The 18,299-nt window shown below is 31.7% G+C and overlaps 1 pseudogene; it reads left to right on the forward strand.

Annotated features, from left to right (window-relative positions):
- Positions 1 to 14,181: 14,181 nt before the first annotated feature.
- On the forward strand, positions 14,182 to 17,082 carry LOC115959630 (annotated as a pseudogene).
- Positions 17,083 to 18,299: the final 1,217 nt, after the last annotated feature.

An 18,299-nucleotide genomic window follows, 5' to 3' on the forward strand; every position in this document is an offset into this window, starting at 1 on the left:
CACTAAAAACCCATGGTAACTTTTAAAGGAGGGCGAGGCAAGTTTAACCAATTTCAAACGTCCTACAACACCAAAATATTACAACTTGAAAAAAGAGTAATAACTTTAAGAGGATTGCTAGGAGCCTGTTTATAATAAAGACATATATATGATTCAAATCCCTCCACTCCAATTACTAACTTATCAAATAATAATAATAAACAATATATGTAGTTATTAGATTAGTGCATGTAACATGCACTGTACGTATTTTAAACGTCGAGTTCTTTTGGCATAGTAATATAAAATTCATGCAAATTTAATAATTATCATACATGCACAGATTGAGAGGTCATCTTCCATGAAGTTTCCATGGTTTTCAGTTTCCACGAGTCTTTAGTTTTCCAAAAAATTAAAGTGGGAATCAGAAAACGATGTGCTTTCATACTCTTACTTTTTGGACAACACAACAATGTACCAAGTCTTCGTCTTCGTCGTTATTCATTCACCGTTCACTCTCTCTATGCCTACATAATTAGACTAGACAACTAGAGTAATTTTACTCCATTTCCTGCCCAATAATTCTAGTGCCATGAAATGTTTCATAAATTGCAACATTTTAAAAATAATTATTTATGTGTTCCGTCTTAATGGGTGTATAATAAAAATATAGTATTAAATTATTAATCAAGGATGTATATCAAATAATGCTTAGACACAACCATTACTCAAATCTATTCTATTCAGTCTAGTACGTGTACGTAACACTAATTTTTAGGAGAAAATGGGCATTTGCCTCTTTTGCAAAAACTTTTCAACAAAATATCTTATATTTGAAACTATTTAGGGAAATGTCCCTATTTCAAAACTCGATTTGCTAAAAATCGAGTTTCAATTTAAAACTTGATTTTTGGACAATCGAGTTATAGCGAACTGAAAATTAAAAAAAAAAAAAAAAAAAAAAAAAAAATTGAACACGAGTTCCATGTGAAGTACTCGAGTTCCTTGAAAAAATTCAAGTGGAACTTGAGTACTTTACATAGAACTCGAGTTCCCAAAAAAAAAAAAAAAAAATTCTAAGTCGACGTTCGCTATAACTCGATGTTCTGAAAATCGAGTTTTACATTTGAAACTCGATTTGTAGAAAATTGAGTTTCAAAACAGGGGCATTTCCCTAATTAGTTTCAGATATGAGGCATTTTGCTGATTGTGAGAAATGGGTAAAAGCCAATTTTGGCCCGTGATTTTGTATTCCACCAGCAAGAAAATGCATATAATCTCACCGACATCTTCTTCTTCTTCTTCTTCTTCTTTTTCTTTTTTATTTTTTAATTACTTTTTATGAACTCACTAACATCTTTTATTATTGTCTCTTGGCATTCTTTACGTGGCTAGTATTGTTTTCAATTATAGTCGGCCTCTTACCCTTACGAAATCACTCTTTTTAGCTATTTGTTTTTCTTTTTAATCCTTTTGGCTATTTCGATTTGGAAGGTTGTTAGAATTGGGATTCTAAGCAGATCATCAAAGGGTTTGAGCAAATCAGATCGAGGATCATAAATCCAAATTTTTATTAAACAAAAATATTGGAAGTAGCTTTGTATGTTAAAGGAGAAATTACATTAAACCCACCTGTTGTTAAGTCCGTTTTCACTTTACCTACCTGTGATTCAAAACTTAACACTTTGCCTACTTAAGGTAACTTCCGTTAGGGCCTTGTTACTCACCTCTTCCTTTGCCATTAGAAAAACATATTTTTAGGAAAAAACAAACATAACAAAAATCAAAAAGTTAGGGTTTTTGATTGCTTAAGAACTTCTATGAGAACAAAGTGGAGGAATAGCACACGAATCAAAGGGCTCAATGAAATCACTTTTAATCTATATCAATATCAACAATATCATAACAACTCAAAATTGTGAACCAATTTTTACAAGAAGACCAACAATCTCAAAATAACTAGCAACGTTATTAACAAAAGAGAGTGAGATAGAGATAAGCAATCAACAACCGAAGAATAAGGTAAAGAGAAATCCAACTGTGCGTTTGGATTGTGGTAGATCAGCCAGGGGTTTGGTGGCGTGGTGGCAACCCTAGGTGCTGCTTGTGTCTCTCCTAATTCTCAATCCTTTTTTGCACAACCAAACACCACCAATCAAGGAAAGGGAAGGAACCTTCCAACTTCAAACCCACCCCTTCCAACTTCAAACCCACTCTGAATCCTAACCACAAGAGCAAATCCACCCCCAATTCCATCTTCAAACCCACTCTGAATCCCAACCACAATAGCACAGTACTAGAATCATCAAATTCAAAATATCAAGTATATAAGTCACTCATAACCCATGTAAGGTTGAATTCTATCAACCATCTTGTTGGCTTTATTCCGTGCCAAATTTGTTATATTTTAGCAATTAGTAACCCTGTATTTAGGTGGGAATCATGTAAGGATAGTGTGTGAGAGAGTGTGAAGAAATGCCAAGATTGTGCAAAGGAGCAGGGGCTCGCGACTGGATCTCGCAGGTGACTCGCAAGCCGCCAAATAGTTGCACATGTGCCAAGCATGCCAGAAGCTGAAGAGTTGCACCAGCTGTTGCACTATAGGACAAAAGTCCCAGGCTGGCCAGGCCGTTAGCTCGCGGCTTGAACTCGTGACTCAACCCAGTCGTGAGGTCAAGTCGCCAGAACACCCTGTTTGGAAAAAACTGACTTTTCACATTCCTTCTCACCCTACTATATATATACCCTTATACCCACGATTTTACGACAGATTCCAGAGAGAATTTTGAGAGAAAAATCCTGGAGAAAAACAAGATTGATTCATCCACAATCTTCACATAGAGACTCTTCAAATTCCTCTACTCTCTTCCTCTCCATTGTCATATCCTTGAGAGGTACATTACCAAAACCTTTTTCTCACCATACCCATATCTGTGAGGAGGCCATTTGGTGTTTGGGAAGCAATTAAGAAGGGACCAATTTCATATTGGTAGATGCTATGGTCAAGTAGCGAAATCCAGCAAGCAAAAGAAGAAATAGGTTCGGCGTAACCTCGTTGGAGTAGAAGCTTGGAGGGCTTAGGTATATTGGATAGATTAGGCTTGGAGGGTCTTCTGCTGTTCATGTATCCCAACTACATTCTTTAGTGGATTGTTTACCGCTTGGAGGGCGACAGAGAGGTTTTACGCCGAGGGTTTCGGTTTCCTCTTCGATAACACATCGAGTGTTGTCCTTGTGTTTGCATCTCTCTTCCCTTAATCTTTTCCATTTAATTTCAGCTGTGGTTGTGATTTTATTTGGTTTAGATTGTTTATCAATTCTATATTAAGCTTATGTTCATTTTCCGCACATTAATTATTTGATATTAAGCTTGAATTGGTAATTTGTAAATTGGGAGTCTAAACGTTTAAAGTGTTTTATACACTTATTGAAATTTCAACCCACAAATTACCCAATCAACAACGTATCATTTGGGACTCAATCTTAAAAGAAACAAGAGGATTTATGGGTTGTGGCTTTGGTTGTTGAAGGGAATAAGTCAGCTTTGGTGAAGGGCAAGCTTGGCGACACAAATCGACAACCACAGAGACCAGTGGAGATTGAAGTCAGAGATCTGATTTGGGAGATCGGAGTTGGAGATCGGCAAAGGTTGAATTTGGGAGATCAACAGAGATCAGAGTTGGGAGATCATAGATTTGAGATTAGTGGTTAATCTACTTCTGTCTCTCTAGAATTTGGAGAGAATCTTATCAGTCCCTCTCTCAGGTAATGTGATTATTTGATGGTTTGAAAATGAAATTGATTGTTATTTGGTAGTTTTTAAAACCAGTTGGGTTTTTGAATTATCTTTTTTATTTTTTGAATAATGGATTATCTTTTTTAGAACTTTAGAACTATAGCATATTTAATTGGTGTGCTATTCCTTCACTTTGTTCTCATAGAAGTTCTTAAGCAATCAAAAACCCTAACTTTTTTATTTTTGTTATGTTTGTTTTTCCCTAAAAATATGTTTTTCTAACGGCAAAAGGAGAGGTGGCTAATAGATCTCTAATGGAAGTTACCTCAGGTGAGTAAAGTGTTAAGTTTTAAACCACGGGTAGGCAAAGTGAAAACGGACCTAACCACAAGTGGGTTTATTGAAATTTCCCCATATGTTAAATATTCATTCATGGTTGTCAAAATCCCAATCTGAATCCTACGATCCTACAATTTTACGATCTCACCTACCTAAGACAATCTGAATCTTTCAAGGATTTTTAGATTGTTCAAGATCGACAAGATTGTATGATTCTGATGATCCCAAACGATATTAGTTTTTTGTAATCTTCTTTAACTTGACAAAAGGCTTAGTTGAACTCAAATGAAAAAATAAATAAAAAAATAAAATAAAAATCCCAATAGACCAAGTTTTGCTATTGTAATGTAGAGAGATAGAATGTCAGTTGAAATCAAATGAAAAATAACATCTCAATAAAGTGTCACGTTTTGAGGTTTTTGACCTCTTTAAATGATGCTTACAAATGAATGTGGTGATATATGGTAATTACATCAAATGGATGCAAATTATAAATGAATGTATAATTTATGTGATTATATAACATACCAATGTGTTTTTTTTTTTTTTTCTCAAATGATGTAGGATCATCTTATGATCCACAATCTCACCTACCTTCCATAATCCCACGTAGAATCTCAATTTTGACAGCCTTGATTCATTAGAATATCATGAGATTGTCCATAAAAAAATAAAAAATAATCATAATCATAATAATAAATAAATAAATAAAATTTTACTTCAATATAGTGTAGTTTTTATATCCTACATCACTAATTCTATGCAAACCAAAGAGATATATACTTAATTTATTCTTGGCAAAAATGCAAAACTGACCCTCTAACTTTCACATTTTTTCATTTCAGTCCTCTAACTTTCAGTTTTGTCAATTCAGTCTTCTAACTTTCAATTTTTTTCAATTCAAGGCTCTGTTAAAGGTCTGTTACTGCTGGCGTTAAACACACCAAAACGACACCGTTTCTAATCCCTAACTTTGAGAGAGAGAGAGAGAGAGCCGGTTTGAGAGAGAGAGAGAGTGATTGAGTTCACCGGTGACTGAGTTCACCAAAATTACCCAAAAAAGATTTAAAAAAAAAAAAAAAAATTGTCACCACCAATCACCGAACTAACCAACCAGCCACCACCACTAAAAATCCTCACCACCACCAAAACACCCACAAACCCACTGCAACACCCACAGACCCATCAAATCTGACCCAAACACCAATTAAATCCTACCCAAACTTTGACAAATCGCCACCCAAATCCGTGGCCACCTCTGTAAACCCACAATGAACCCATCCCCACCACCACCACAGCAACCCCCCACTGCCACCACCATGAACCTGCTGAAGCACCGATACCCATAACAAAAAATCAAACCAAAACCCCAATTTGAGAGACGAAATCGGAGTGAGAGAAGAGAGAGAATTGGAGAGTGAAAGGAGAGAGGCCGTTGTTCCCAGCCATACACTACCATGCCGACGATGCCAATCCCAGCCCACGTCCACACCGTCGACGTCGATCCCCAGCCCACAACCCACCACTCCACCACTAGGCCACAACTATCAAACCAACCTACAACCCAGCAGAAACCCATGCCACAAAACCCCCAATCGCCGGTGAACTCAGTCTCTCTCTCTCTCTCTCAAAGTTAGGGATTGGAAATTTGGAAATCTTCTAATGTTTTGTTTTGATTCAGGGGAAGGGGAACGACGTCGTTCCCCTTATTGTTTTTTTTTTTTTTTTCTTTTTCTTTTTCTTATTTTCTTTAATTCTGAATTTAAAAAAAAAAAAAAAAAAAAAAACCCACATGAAAACGGTGTCGTTTTGGTGTGTTTAACGCCAGCAGTAACAGACCTTTAACAGAGCCTTGAATTGAAAAAAAATTGAAAGTTAGAGGATTGAATTGACAAAACTGAAAGTTAGAAAACTGAAATGAAAAAATGTGAAGTTAGAGGGTTAGTTTTGCATTTTTACCTTTATTCTTCTACATAATTTATTTTTAGTATAATTTATCTACATAATTTTTTTCCAGGGAAAGAGATATATACATGAGTGTTGTGCATGCTAAGGAGGGTAGGCAGTGCTTTGCTTATGAGAGAAGTAGTGCAACAGATCACAGACCAAGCAATACATTAACATATACACATGCATGCAAGTCCAACCTCTGTGTGTTTGTGTCAAGCGCAATCAGGTCTAGCTTAATGACTGCACGTGTGCCAATCCATGTCAAAGTAGTTCCAAGCATTAGAGAATTACGCCATATGACTAAAAATTACATTAGGTGTGGAAACTGAGTAATAGTTAGTTAGTAACGGTTAGCAAATCTTGTGCTTATCTTGGCCATTGCCTTGTAAAAAGCTTGATATATAAGCTCGATGATACATGCTTGAATTGTACATGCAATTTTCATTCATGAAATATTAAGCTTAGTAACAAAGTTAACGTGGTTCAGTCTAACTACCTATATCCACAACTAAATTTTAATAACTATAATCAATTGTATTTACAATGAACCCTAGGTACATACAGGAGCTAGGTTAGCCCTAAACTCTTGGTGACAATGCAATGACAATATGATGACAAGATGTAAAGAGAACATAATGACAATGTGCTAATCACACCCCTAAACTCATGGTGGAAAGTGTGAGACCAACTTGAATTTGGAATTTAAGCTCGTGAAAGATGCTTTAAAGATAACCACAAAAACCTAATCGAATGTAAAATGGGTTAGGCACAATGATTGTGATGGCAGTGGATAACAACAACGAATGAATGTTAGAAGATGGCTACAAAACAGCTTCACCAATGACCAAAGCGTGGCTACTATTCCGCCCAAAATAAGTTGGACTTTTGAAAAAGAGAGAAAATTGATGTCTAAACAAATCAAGTTAAGGCCGACCAAAATGGACCATATTCTTAATTTCTTATCTCTATTTGTTCCATGTACAAGACTTACAGTTAATGCTTGGCATATAAAAGTTGAACATCTTATCTGAAGTCCATCCTCTGAAAGCTTGAGAAAAAATTCATTTAAACCAACACAATATATAAATTATAAAGGAATCAAAGAAAAATTGTCAAAAATAATGAAAATTTAATCTATGCTTAAATTCTTACAAGGTTGAACACAATAGCAATATCCTTTTTCTAAAAAAAAAATAAAGATACAAAAAAAATCTATGCTTATTTTGTACACATGATAAAGTCCTATCACAAAGTTTTTTTAGACCCATGTTGATTGGTGATAGGAGTTATAAAGGAATAATCATCAATATATATATAAAGATTAACTTTTCTTGCAAAGTATTGAATAGTTAAGCTTCTAGGCCATAGTCTCAATTACAACTCTCAATCATGTTGGGCTTGGATGACACCTATCAACAACATATCATTATGAGATGCAGAAAAAATTTGGAGTGTACACAACGTTTAGTGTGGATGGGAAGAAATTTCATCCTATTCCAATTGGTTAGGTTAGTAAGGGACCTATTCCAATTTAATGATCCTGGAATTTTGTATACAAGTAATACTCAAGGAAACTTCTGCCTAAAATAAGTCAGACTTTTGAAAAAAAAGAGAAAATTGATGTCTAGACAAATCAAGCTAAGGCCTACCAAAATGGATCATATTCTTAATTTCTTACCTCTATTTGTTCCATGTACAAGACTTACAGTCAATGCTTGGCGTATAAAAGTTAAATATCTTATCTAAAGTCCATCCTCTGAAAATTTGAGAAAAAATTCATTTAAACCAACACAATATATAAATTATAAAGGAATCAAAGAAAAATTGTCAAAAATAATGAAAATTTAATCTATGATTAAATTCTTATAAGGATGAACACAATAGCAATATCCTATAAAAAAAATAAAAATAAAATAAAAATAAAAAACCTATGCTTATTTCGTACATATGATAAAGTCCTATCACAAAGTTTTTTGAGACTCATGTTGATTAGTGATTAAGAGTTATAAAGGAATAATCATCAATATATATATATATATATATATATATAAAGATTAAATTCTATAAGGATGTGGTTTAAAACCCAAATTTTACACCCTCCAATTCTAACATGCCACATCATCTTATCACGTATTAAAGAATAAGAACAACCACACTCAATTAATTATAATACTCATCTAAAAATTCAACCAAATTGAGAGTTTATTAAGATGTTATTAATTGTGGTATGATGTACTGAGTTTTAAGTAAAAAGTTGATGTGACATCTCTTATTGGATGGTGTAAAACATGAATTTTACACCCTATTCTTACCAAATTCAGACTCTTTTTATTAGTATCCTCAAAAAACTTTTTTTATTAGCTGAATTTGGAAACTAATATCCTGTTTGGTTGTAAGGGAGATGAAAAGGAAAGAAGGAAGGAAAAAGTAAGAAAAGGGAAAGGGAAGAAGAGAGAGTTGTACATAGAAGGATTGCATTAAACAATTTCTTCAAAAGAAATGTCTTCTTTGAAAAAATAATGGGATTGTATCAAGGATTGTGCTAGGAAAATTTTTAGAACACAAACTTTTCTCAAAATTATGGGTTGTGAGAAAAATATGAAACTTCATCAAAAAAGAAAAAACAAGTATGAAATATTGGCAAATCAGTCAAATTGTGTATTCTCACTTTTTAATAGAAAACTGAAAAGTGAAAACACCTGGGACCATCATAGCACATATTAATATAGAAAAACTTAATAAAAGAAGTAAAAAAAGGCTAAATGCAAAGTTAGAGCGCCACTTGGCAAAACCTCATACACTCCCGTCTAAGATCTCTGCTTTTATATATATATATATATATATATACTAGTGAAAGTCTCGTGCGTTGCACGGTTTTAGTCATGAATTTTGTATAATATGTCTAATTACAAATTAGAATGATCAATAAAAACTTTTCAATTTTTTTTTAATAATTCCTTATTTATTTATGAAGAGGGGGATTATCCTAAAAGAATTAATTTCAAATTTATGATTAAAAAATCAATTGTACTTGTACACCTAAAAGAAATTTAATTTTTATGTCTTATTTTGATATTTATATTATCTATTTTAGTGTTGACTTTATTCAAATGATTATAACTTACTAATAAATAAATATAACACTCTAACTGAAATTAATGTCCGTAATTGTATTGTGCTTTAGCCTTTAAAAACACATGTGTTAATTTTACACATGAAAAAAATAATGAATGAATAATTAAAACATTTGAAAAAAAAATTAAGCTAAAATCCCAATTTATTAATGAAAAACAATCCAAATTTCTAAACTTTTTATAAAAAAGAAAAAAATTGGAGTTAAGTAAATATAAACTTACATAGGAATTTGGACTGCTGGATATAATAACATTTTTAAATCCTTCTTTTTCCCTTGTATCCAATTTCATGTTGACAGCAAATTTTGCTTTTAAAGAAGATAGATCACGTGGATCAAAGCACCAAACAAAAACTACAACAAATTAAATCCACAATCAAATATTGATGTCAACAACAAATGATCATGTGATGAGAAAATAAATGGTACAATATATTGCTTGTTATATTGACATCTAAAAAAAACACTAAAAGGTGTGATGACTATGAGATTAAGAAAGACAAAAGTTTATATTTTCAGCATAATCCGTAACAAAAACATAGAATTTCAGCATATCAATAAAACTTGTTGATAAAAATCATATAGTATATAATAAAAAGGCAACAAATACACAAAATCTATTCAATTTTTGATAATTAAAAAAAAAAAATATATATCTGCAAGGTTGTAGGTAGGGTAGAGAGTAATAGGGAAGAATATAGTAAATAATTGTAAGGTAAGTAGAAGAAAGAATAATACACCAAAAAACTGTGCGTATATATAGAGAGAATTTTAAATTGTGAAGAAGATGATATGAACAAAAAAAAGGAGTTTAGGTGAAAATCAAATACTTTCTTTTTTTAACTTTATTATTAAGATAAAGTTGACATAAGATGCAAATTCATCTTAAAAAAAAACATAAAAGTAGTTCAATTCTATCTTTAAAAAAAATTATATCTTATTTGCTTTTATGTATTTTTTATCTCTTTTTTTAATGTAAATTTTGTCCTATTGATTTTAGGATTTGTTGATAACATTTTAGATAAACATAATTGTAGTTGTAGTTGTAAATCAAATACTTTTTTTTATTACTTGATTATTAGGTAAAAGATGACATAAGATGCATGTTTAAAATAAATAAATAAATAAATAAAATTTAAAAAAAAAAAAAAACAAACAAGCATAGTAAAAAAATAAACAAAAATGTAGGTTGATACACAATAGTATTCAATTCTTTCTTTTTTTTTTTCTTTTTTCTTTTTAATTCTATCTCATTTGCTTTTACTTTTTTTTTTTAATTTATTGAAATTCTATCATTTGTTTTATAGGTAATTCTATCCCTTTTTTTTATTGAAATTCTATCTTTCTTTTTCTTTTTTCTTTTTTGCTTTTACGTTTTTTTTATAGGTAATTCTATCCAATTTTAGGCTTTGTTGATAATATTTTAGATAGACACAATTGTAGGTTGTTGACTTGTAGTTGTATGTTACCAACTAAGTTTAATCTTTTTTTGAAATTTTAGAAAACACTTATTGTAGATTGCATATTTTAATAAAACACTTATTGTTATTTTATCCAAAAAATTAATAACAACAAATAAAATTTTATTTTAATCTAAAAATTACTGCAATTTGGTGCAGCCACTTGGCACAACCACGGCTTCTAACCCAAATTTTATTATATAACTAGTATTATGCCCGTGCGATGCACGGCTTAATTAAAATTCAAATGCAAACAATTTTTTTTATTAATTTCCTTAAAATTAAATAATAAAATAAACAATAAAAAATTAATGAATATTTTACTTTTAAGTTATATAATGAATGCATATTGTGTGAGACTAAAGTGTTTTAAAAGCGCGCGCGCGCACACACACACACACACACACACATATATATATATATATATATGTCTAAAATAATTTAATGGAAGATGGTAGATAACTACGTAACTAATATAAAATGAGATACATAAAAGAAATATAAAAGGATTTTTCGTAATATATTGAGATTTAAGGCTCAAGTAATATTTAAATGGAAAAACCTTGAATTTAATAATTAAAAGCTATTAAAAAAAAATGATTGAAAGCATATTTAAGTGGAAAACTCAATTCAGTAATTGAGAATAATCTAAATAACTAAACATTTAAAAATATAAAGTAAAGAGACATACACAAAAATATAATTTTTGTTCTTGAAAGCATGGGAGAAGACACTGAAACTTGAGTGATTTTCACCCAACCAAAAAAATAAATATAATAAATAAATTCATTAGCATTAAGATATGATGAGAATTGAGAAGTGATACCTTTCAATAGTAACATCCTTTTTTTTTTTTTTTTTGAGAAAGATTTTGGCCTTTAGTTGTGAACAATAATCTCTATTATTTGATCTCAACCTCTTTCTCTATTATTAACAAACCAAAATAAGTAGCACAAAAAAAAAAGAAAATAATAAATAAAAAGACCAAAATAACAAAATGGGCAATACAGATAAATAAAAATAAATAAAGAAGAAGCAAAAAGACCAACAAAATAAAAATTATTGAGGCATAAATAGAACAAAATAAGTGAAGGGGAAAAATGTCTTACTTTTTCTTTGGAGATCATTGAGTAATTCTTTACTTGCAATGGACAATTTATCTAGGCGTGGTGTTTATGTTGAAGCAGTTTGTCCAATATGCAGAATTTCAAATGAAATTGTACTAAACGAAAACAGAAGTGTGCAATTGTTGAGTGTAATTCATATATGATATACAAAATAATAAAAATTCATGTCTAACTCTATTTAACGATTGATGCTCAAACAATAACCAAATAAATAGGATAAAACTTTAGGAAATTAGGTTAAAAAAAAGACAAAAAATACACAAAACCTATTTAATTTGATGGAAAAAAAATTAAATTAAACAAATACATTAAAAAAAATTAGAGTAAACAAATACATATGTGTAAGGTTGTAGGGAGAAGAAAGGGAATAATAGAGGAAAAAAACTATAGGGTAGGTATTTATTATGAATTATCTTATATATATACACTCCACATTGAAGAAGTTGATATGAAAAAAAAGTCTAATGTCAGTCTAATTTATAGAGGTGTATGAAACTGAAATTAGATGGACTTTAAGATTTTTATCAAATTAGAAATTATCGGAGAAGAAAAATTATATCTATTTTTTATCTAAAAACTTTTCTGCAATTTTTACATGTAGTAAGTTTTTTTTTTTTTTTTTTTTTTTTTTTGGTGAAGATTTTACATGTAGTTCAAAAAAAAAAAAATGAAGAAGAAGAAGAAGAAGGATAAGATGGACCTTTTTACGTGTACTACATTGATTTTTTTAATTAAGATTGTTATCAACTTATATATCATAATAAGAAAATGATCAAATGAAGAATTTGGATTGTAATCAAATTATGATTTTTATCAATTTAGAAATTATAGGAGAAGAAAAATAATATATATTTAAAAAGCATCAAGATGAAAGAATCTCTTTTTTATTTAAATTTTATCCTTAGGTAATTATATTCTATTAATTTTAGGGTTTGTTCATAACATTTTAAATAGACACAACTGTTATAGTTGTAAATCAAATACCACTTTCTTTTATTACTTAATTTGTCATATTTATCCAAAAAATATGTATATATCTATTCTTAAAATCTAAAAATTTATTAAAATTTCTGCAATTTGGTGAAACCATGTGGCGCAACCACGGGGTCTAAGCCCAACTTTTATTATATATAATATAATATAATATAATATGAAAAAAAAAAAAAAAAGAAGAAGGATAAGATGGACCTTTTTTTACGTGTACTACATTGATTTTTTTAATTAAGATTGTTATCAACTTATATATTATAATAAGAAAAGGATCAAATGAAGAATTTGGGTTGTAATCAAATTATGATTTTTATCAATTTAGAAATTATAGAAGAAGAAAAATAATATATATTTAAAAAGCATCAAAATGAAAGAATCTCTTTTTTATTTAAATTTTATCCTTAGGTAATTCTATTCTATTGATTTTAGGGTTTGTTGATAACATTTTAGATAAACACAACTGTTATAGTTGTAAATCAAATACCACTTTCTTTTACTTGATTTGTCATATTTATTCAAAAAATATGTATATATCTATTCTTAAAATCTAAAAATTTATTAAAATTTCTGCAATTTGGTGAAGCCACGTGGTGCAACCACAGCGTCTAAGCCCAACTTTTATTATATATATAATATGATATATGATATTGATAAGTAATTTATCATGGTATTAGATCATAACAAGTGGTCTTATGTCCCTAACTCAATAATTTATCAAGTATAAATTAGAAAAAAAAAATACAAAATTACATTAATTTGAAAGTTAACAACAATCTAAATGTGGACATACGGAAAAAATGGAATGGAAGCTAAAAGTTTAAGAGCGAATATGATAAAATTAAAACTGAGGAATCAAAAAACATAACAACCTCTCCTTCTAAAAAAAATAACAATAACACCCATAAACCATTTATTTTTTAAGGAGAGACATCAACCATAAACTTGGTGTAATTCGTAGTCTAGTTTTATTGGTTTATTAGAATTGACTAGTAAAAAATAAGTTTACCTAACTATAATAAACTATAAATGCCTAATAACAAAGATATCATAACTAAAATACTGACTATGATTAGCCCTTTCAACAAATCCTTAAAATTTACTTTTTAACTACATGAAAGGTACATATAGTTGACCTTGATGCTCCTTATATTCTTTGATGATTGGCCTACCTGTAATTTTATCAACATCTCGTTCTTCTTGCTAATTAAACATGGCCTATAAAATGTACCATAGGCTACCTAACCAGAACAACCAAATCAACGATGCCCAATTGATAATCACAATATCAAACCCCATTTGTTTAGCTAACAAAACAAAAATTTCACAACAATAAATCAATCAAAAAGTAAGGCTACCGAAATTGAAAATTAGACTTCAGCCAAAAAAAAAAAAAAAAGGCAGACGTAGACACGCGAACGTGGAACGCAATCCAAATTAGACTTTAGACTTACACAAATCTAACACTGCCCGGTAGAGAGACAGAGTCAAGGAGCACAACACCTTGAGGAGAAGATCGGCGCCACCCTAATAGATACACAAACCCAAAAGTGAAAATCAAACCGCTCATCAAAGATCTAGTCTAGTTGGCGCTGCCAAGAAAAATTCAAACTGAGTTCCTAATCAGAGAAAGGCTGTGAAGGAGAAGGTCGATTGGGAGGGAAGCTCCAGAGAGATGGCCTTGGTGCACTTGGCAATCTTGCAATTGACCTTGCTGTGGGTAGTAGAAGCATCAATTGTCAACACCAACGCCTTGCCTTTAGCCAAGGACGGCTGTGAAGACCATTGTGGCGATGTCAGTATTCCATACCCATTTGGCACAACGGAAAAATGCTACTATAATGATAGCTTTCTCATCACTTGTAACCACAGATACAACCCTCCCTTGGCGTTTTTGTCAGATAGTACAATAAATGTTACAAACATATCGCTTTCGGGTGAAATGCGCGTATATGCCTATGTAGCCAATGATTGCTACAACCGAACTGGTGGGAGTACACGCTACAATCAACCTTCGCTCCGATCGGGAATATTCCCAGTCTCCAACACTCGGAACAAGTTCATGGCAATTGGGTGTGACACATATGCTGTGATAATGGGTTCTAGAGGGACAAGCTACACAACTGGGTGCATGTCTTTATGTGATAGCACGGGAGATGTGGTTGAGGGGTCTTGCTCTGGTATTGGTTGTTGTGAAACTGCTATTCCAAGAGGAGTAATGGATTTCAATATCAGTGTATCGAGCTATTACAACCACAAGAGAGTGTGGGAATTCAATCCTTGCAGCTATGCTTTTGTGGCAGAGGAAGGTACTTACAACTTTTCTAAACAAGATCTTTGGGATATTAAAGATCAAGGTAATAAGATCCCAATGGTGCTAAATTGGGCAATAGGGGATCAAAATTGCAGTGAAGCTAAAAAGGGTCTTGAAAGTTATGCATGCATGGCTAACAGTGAGTGTCATGACTCGAACAATGGTCCAGGCTACCGGTGCAGTTGTTCCAAGGGATACCAAGGCAATCCTTACCTTAAGGATGGCTGCCAAGGTTGCCATTTTACTTGGAATTATTGTTGACTTTTGCTACTGATGGATTTTTTTTTTCTTAATGTTTTTTATGTTTTTTTTTTTTTCCAGATATTGATGAGTGCTTAAATTCCACAATATGCGTCCAAAACTGCACCAATTTGCTTGGTACTTATAATTGTTCCTGTCAGCTACCAGGATATGATGGCGATGGTAAATGGGATGGAACAGGTTGCAACCTCATACCAAGCCCTGAGAGGTTTCCATTGATTAATAGGATTTCAATATTGATCACTTTCTAATTAATCATATAAATGATACATAAAGTTTGCATATTTATTATATAATAGTAATGTCTGGGATAAAGGTCGAGCCTTGATGTGATGACAAGTGTCTTCTACCAAAAGTGACAAGTCATGAGAGTTCGGAAATTAACCTCTCCAAATATAATTGGGTGTTAAAATCCGGAAATTAACCTCTCCAAAAATAATTGGGGTAAGGCTACCATGACCTCTCCAGAACCCTAAGGTAAAATGAGCATGTAGGAACTTTAGTTTTTTGGTATAAAAGCTTCAATTTGCTGCAAAATGTGTAGGTGTCAGTGTCAGCCTCTTGGTTCTAGTTTTGGGCATTTCTTGGTTATACTGGGGACTCAAGCGTAGAAAGCTCATCAAGCTCAAAGAGAAGTTTTTTAAACAAAATGGTGGCTTTCTACTACAACAACAACTTTCTAAGCACAATGGATCTATTGAAACAACTCAAATATTTACAACAGAAGAACTTGAGAAGGCAACAAACAATTACCATGAAAATAGAATCCTAGGCCAAGGTGGCCAAGGAACGGTTTACAAAGGAATATTACCTGATAGCAAAATAGTTGCCATTAAGAAGTCCAAAATAATAGATCAAAGCCAAGTTGAACAATTTATTAACGAAGTGTCTATTCTCTCCCAAATCAACCATAGAAATGTGGTAAAGTTATTGGGATGTTGTTTGGAGACTGAAGTTCCTTTGTTGGTGTATGAATTTGTTACCAATGGTACCCTTTTCAATCACATTCACAAAACAAACCATTCTTCAACGTTGCAATGGCAATTACGTTTACAGATAGCAGTTGAAACTGCAGGAGCACTTTCTTATTTGCATTCTGCTACATCCACTCCTATCATTCATAGAGATATCAAGAGCACTAATGTACTCTTAGACAATAATTACAAAGCTAAGGTATCTGATTTTGGAGCTTCGAGGCTAGTTCGTCTTGATCATACTCAGTTAACCACACTAGTGCAAGGGACGCTTGGATGCTTGGATCCAGAATACTTTCATTCAAGCCAATTGACTGAAAAAAACGACGTTTATAGCTTTGGAGTTCTCCTTGCAGAGTTGCTAACTGGAATGAAGGCACTTTCTTTTGAGAGACCTGAAGAAGAAAGAAACTTAGCCATGCATTTTGTCTCATCAATGAATGAAAGCCGATTGTTTGAAATTCTAGATCAACAAATGCTGAATGAGGGAAATGTTGAGCAACTTAATGAAGTTGCGATGTTAGCTAAGAGATGCTAAAAAGTGAAGGGAGAGGAGAGGCCTACTATGAAAGAAGTTGCAAGGGAGTTAGAGGGCTTGAAAGCAATGACAAAGCATCCATGGGTTAAAGGCAATATGAGTTCAGAAGAGACTGAGTACTTGCTCCAAAAACCATATGATGATTGTGTTGATGGTGTCAGTGGCGATTCTGCATGTTATGACAGCATAAGGAAACAAGTCAGCATATCAATACTTGATGATGGCAGATAATTATCTAGTGTGTTAAAGGATGATATAATGCTAGACTTTATCATTATACTTTTTATTCATAGTTTTTTTTTATCATTTTAAAAATGTATTTTTCTTATTAGTTTGGGACTGGGTAAACAGACAAGATGGGATAGATTTGTAGATTAGTTTTAAAATAAATTTTATCTGCTTGTAATAGATAAATATTAGATATCTGTTGAATTTAAATGTTATGTTTTTCTTGTAAAGCTATCTATTTATATGGCTTCATGTTGAATAATTAAGCAAATTGAAAATATGATTATTGAGTGAAGTTTACTTTGGAGGCCTAGACTCACTTGCAGAAATCCATTTTACCAAAGTTGAGGATATTGGTTCCTTTAAAGCAACAAATAAAAAATTGGGCCCATAATACCTTTTCTTTTCTTGCACTAAGGTGAAGGATGCATTTGCACTTGACACAAAAGCCTTCTAATCGCTGCTTTGTTATTATATCTGATGAATGAAAATTTACAAATTCAGCTTGGTTATATGTAAGCTGTTTAGATGACTTGGCTGTGGTTTGGGTGAAGCATGTCTTGGCGCGTTAGTTTGGCTGCTTAATGGTAAACTGTAAATGCAAAGTAATGTGCATTTGTATTGCTCATCAATGGGAATATAAGATTAAAATCGAATGTTTTTTTGTTTCTCCAGTACCGGAACCCTTTTAATACAATAAACAACAGCATTAAGAACTCAGAACACATTTTAATTTGATAGGCTACCACTTATACTGTAAGTCTTAAGTAAATAAGAATTTAATGAGTTAAATATCATTCTAATATTCTTCCTAACAGTTGCAACTTCCACTTGATGAGGGTAAGGTTGTGAGCTTAAGACTTATTGGTTGGGTGTATATAACTTACCAATAAAAATAAAAATAAGAAGGAACTCCAACATGTAATTATAAGATTTTAAAAAATACCTACAACTTTAAAACAAGACATTAAAGAACTTTATGAGTTATAAATTTCTACGTACTTATATTCAAATTCATCTATTATGTTCTAAAAAAATGTAGTAACTAACATACAAAACCTCAACTTTGTCGGGTCTATAATATAAGAGATTATTGACTTATCTCCATATTTTTTTTTTAGTACACAAAATTTTGCATTCACAAACAATAACATTTTCCGTACCTAATGCACCCTTCTCACAAAAATTCATATCACCCTTGGGATGAGGCACCGTGAACTAATTGACACAGGAGAAAATTAAAATTACAATAGTATGATAACTCCAAATTTAT

The sequence above is a fragment of the Quercus lobata genome, chromosome 9, assembly GCF_001633185.2.
Source record: "Quercus lobata isolate SW786 chromosome 9, ValleyOak3.0 Primary Assembly, whole genome shotgun sequence".
NCBI classification, from domain to species: Eukaryota; Viridiplantae; Streptophyta; class Magnoliopsida; order Fagales; family Fagaceae; genus Quercus; species Quercus lobata.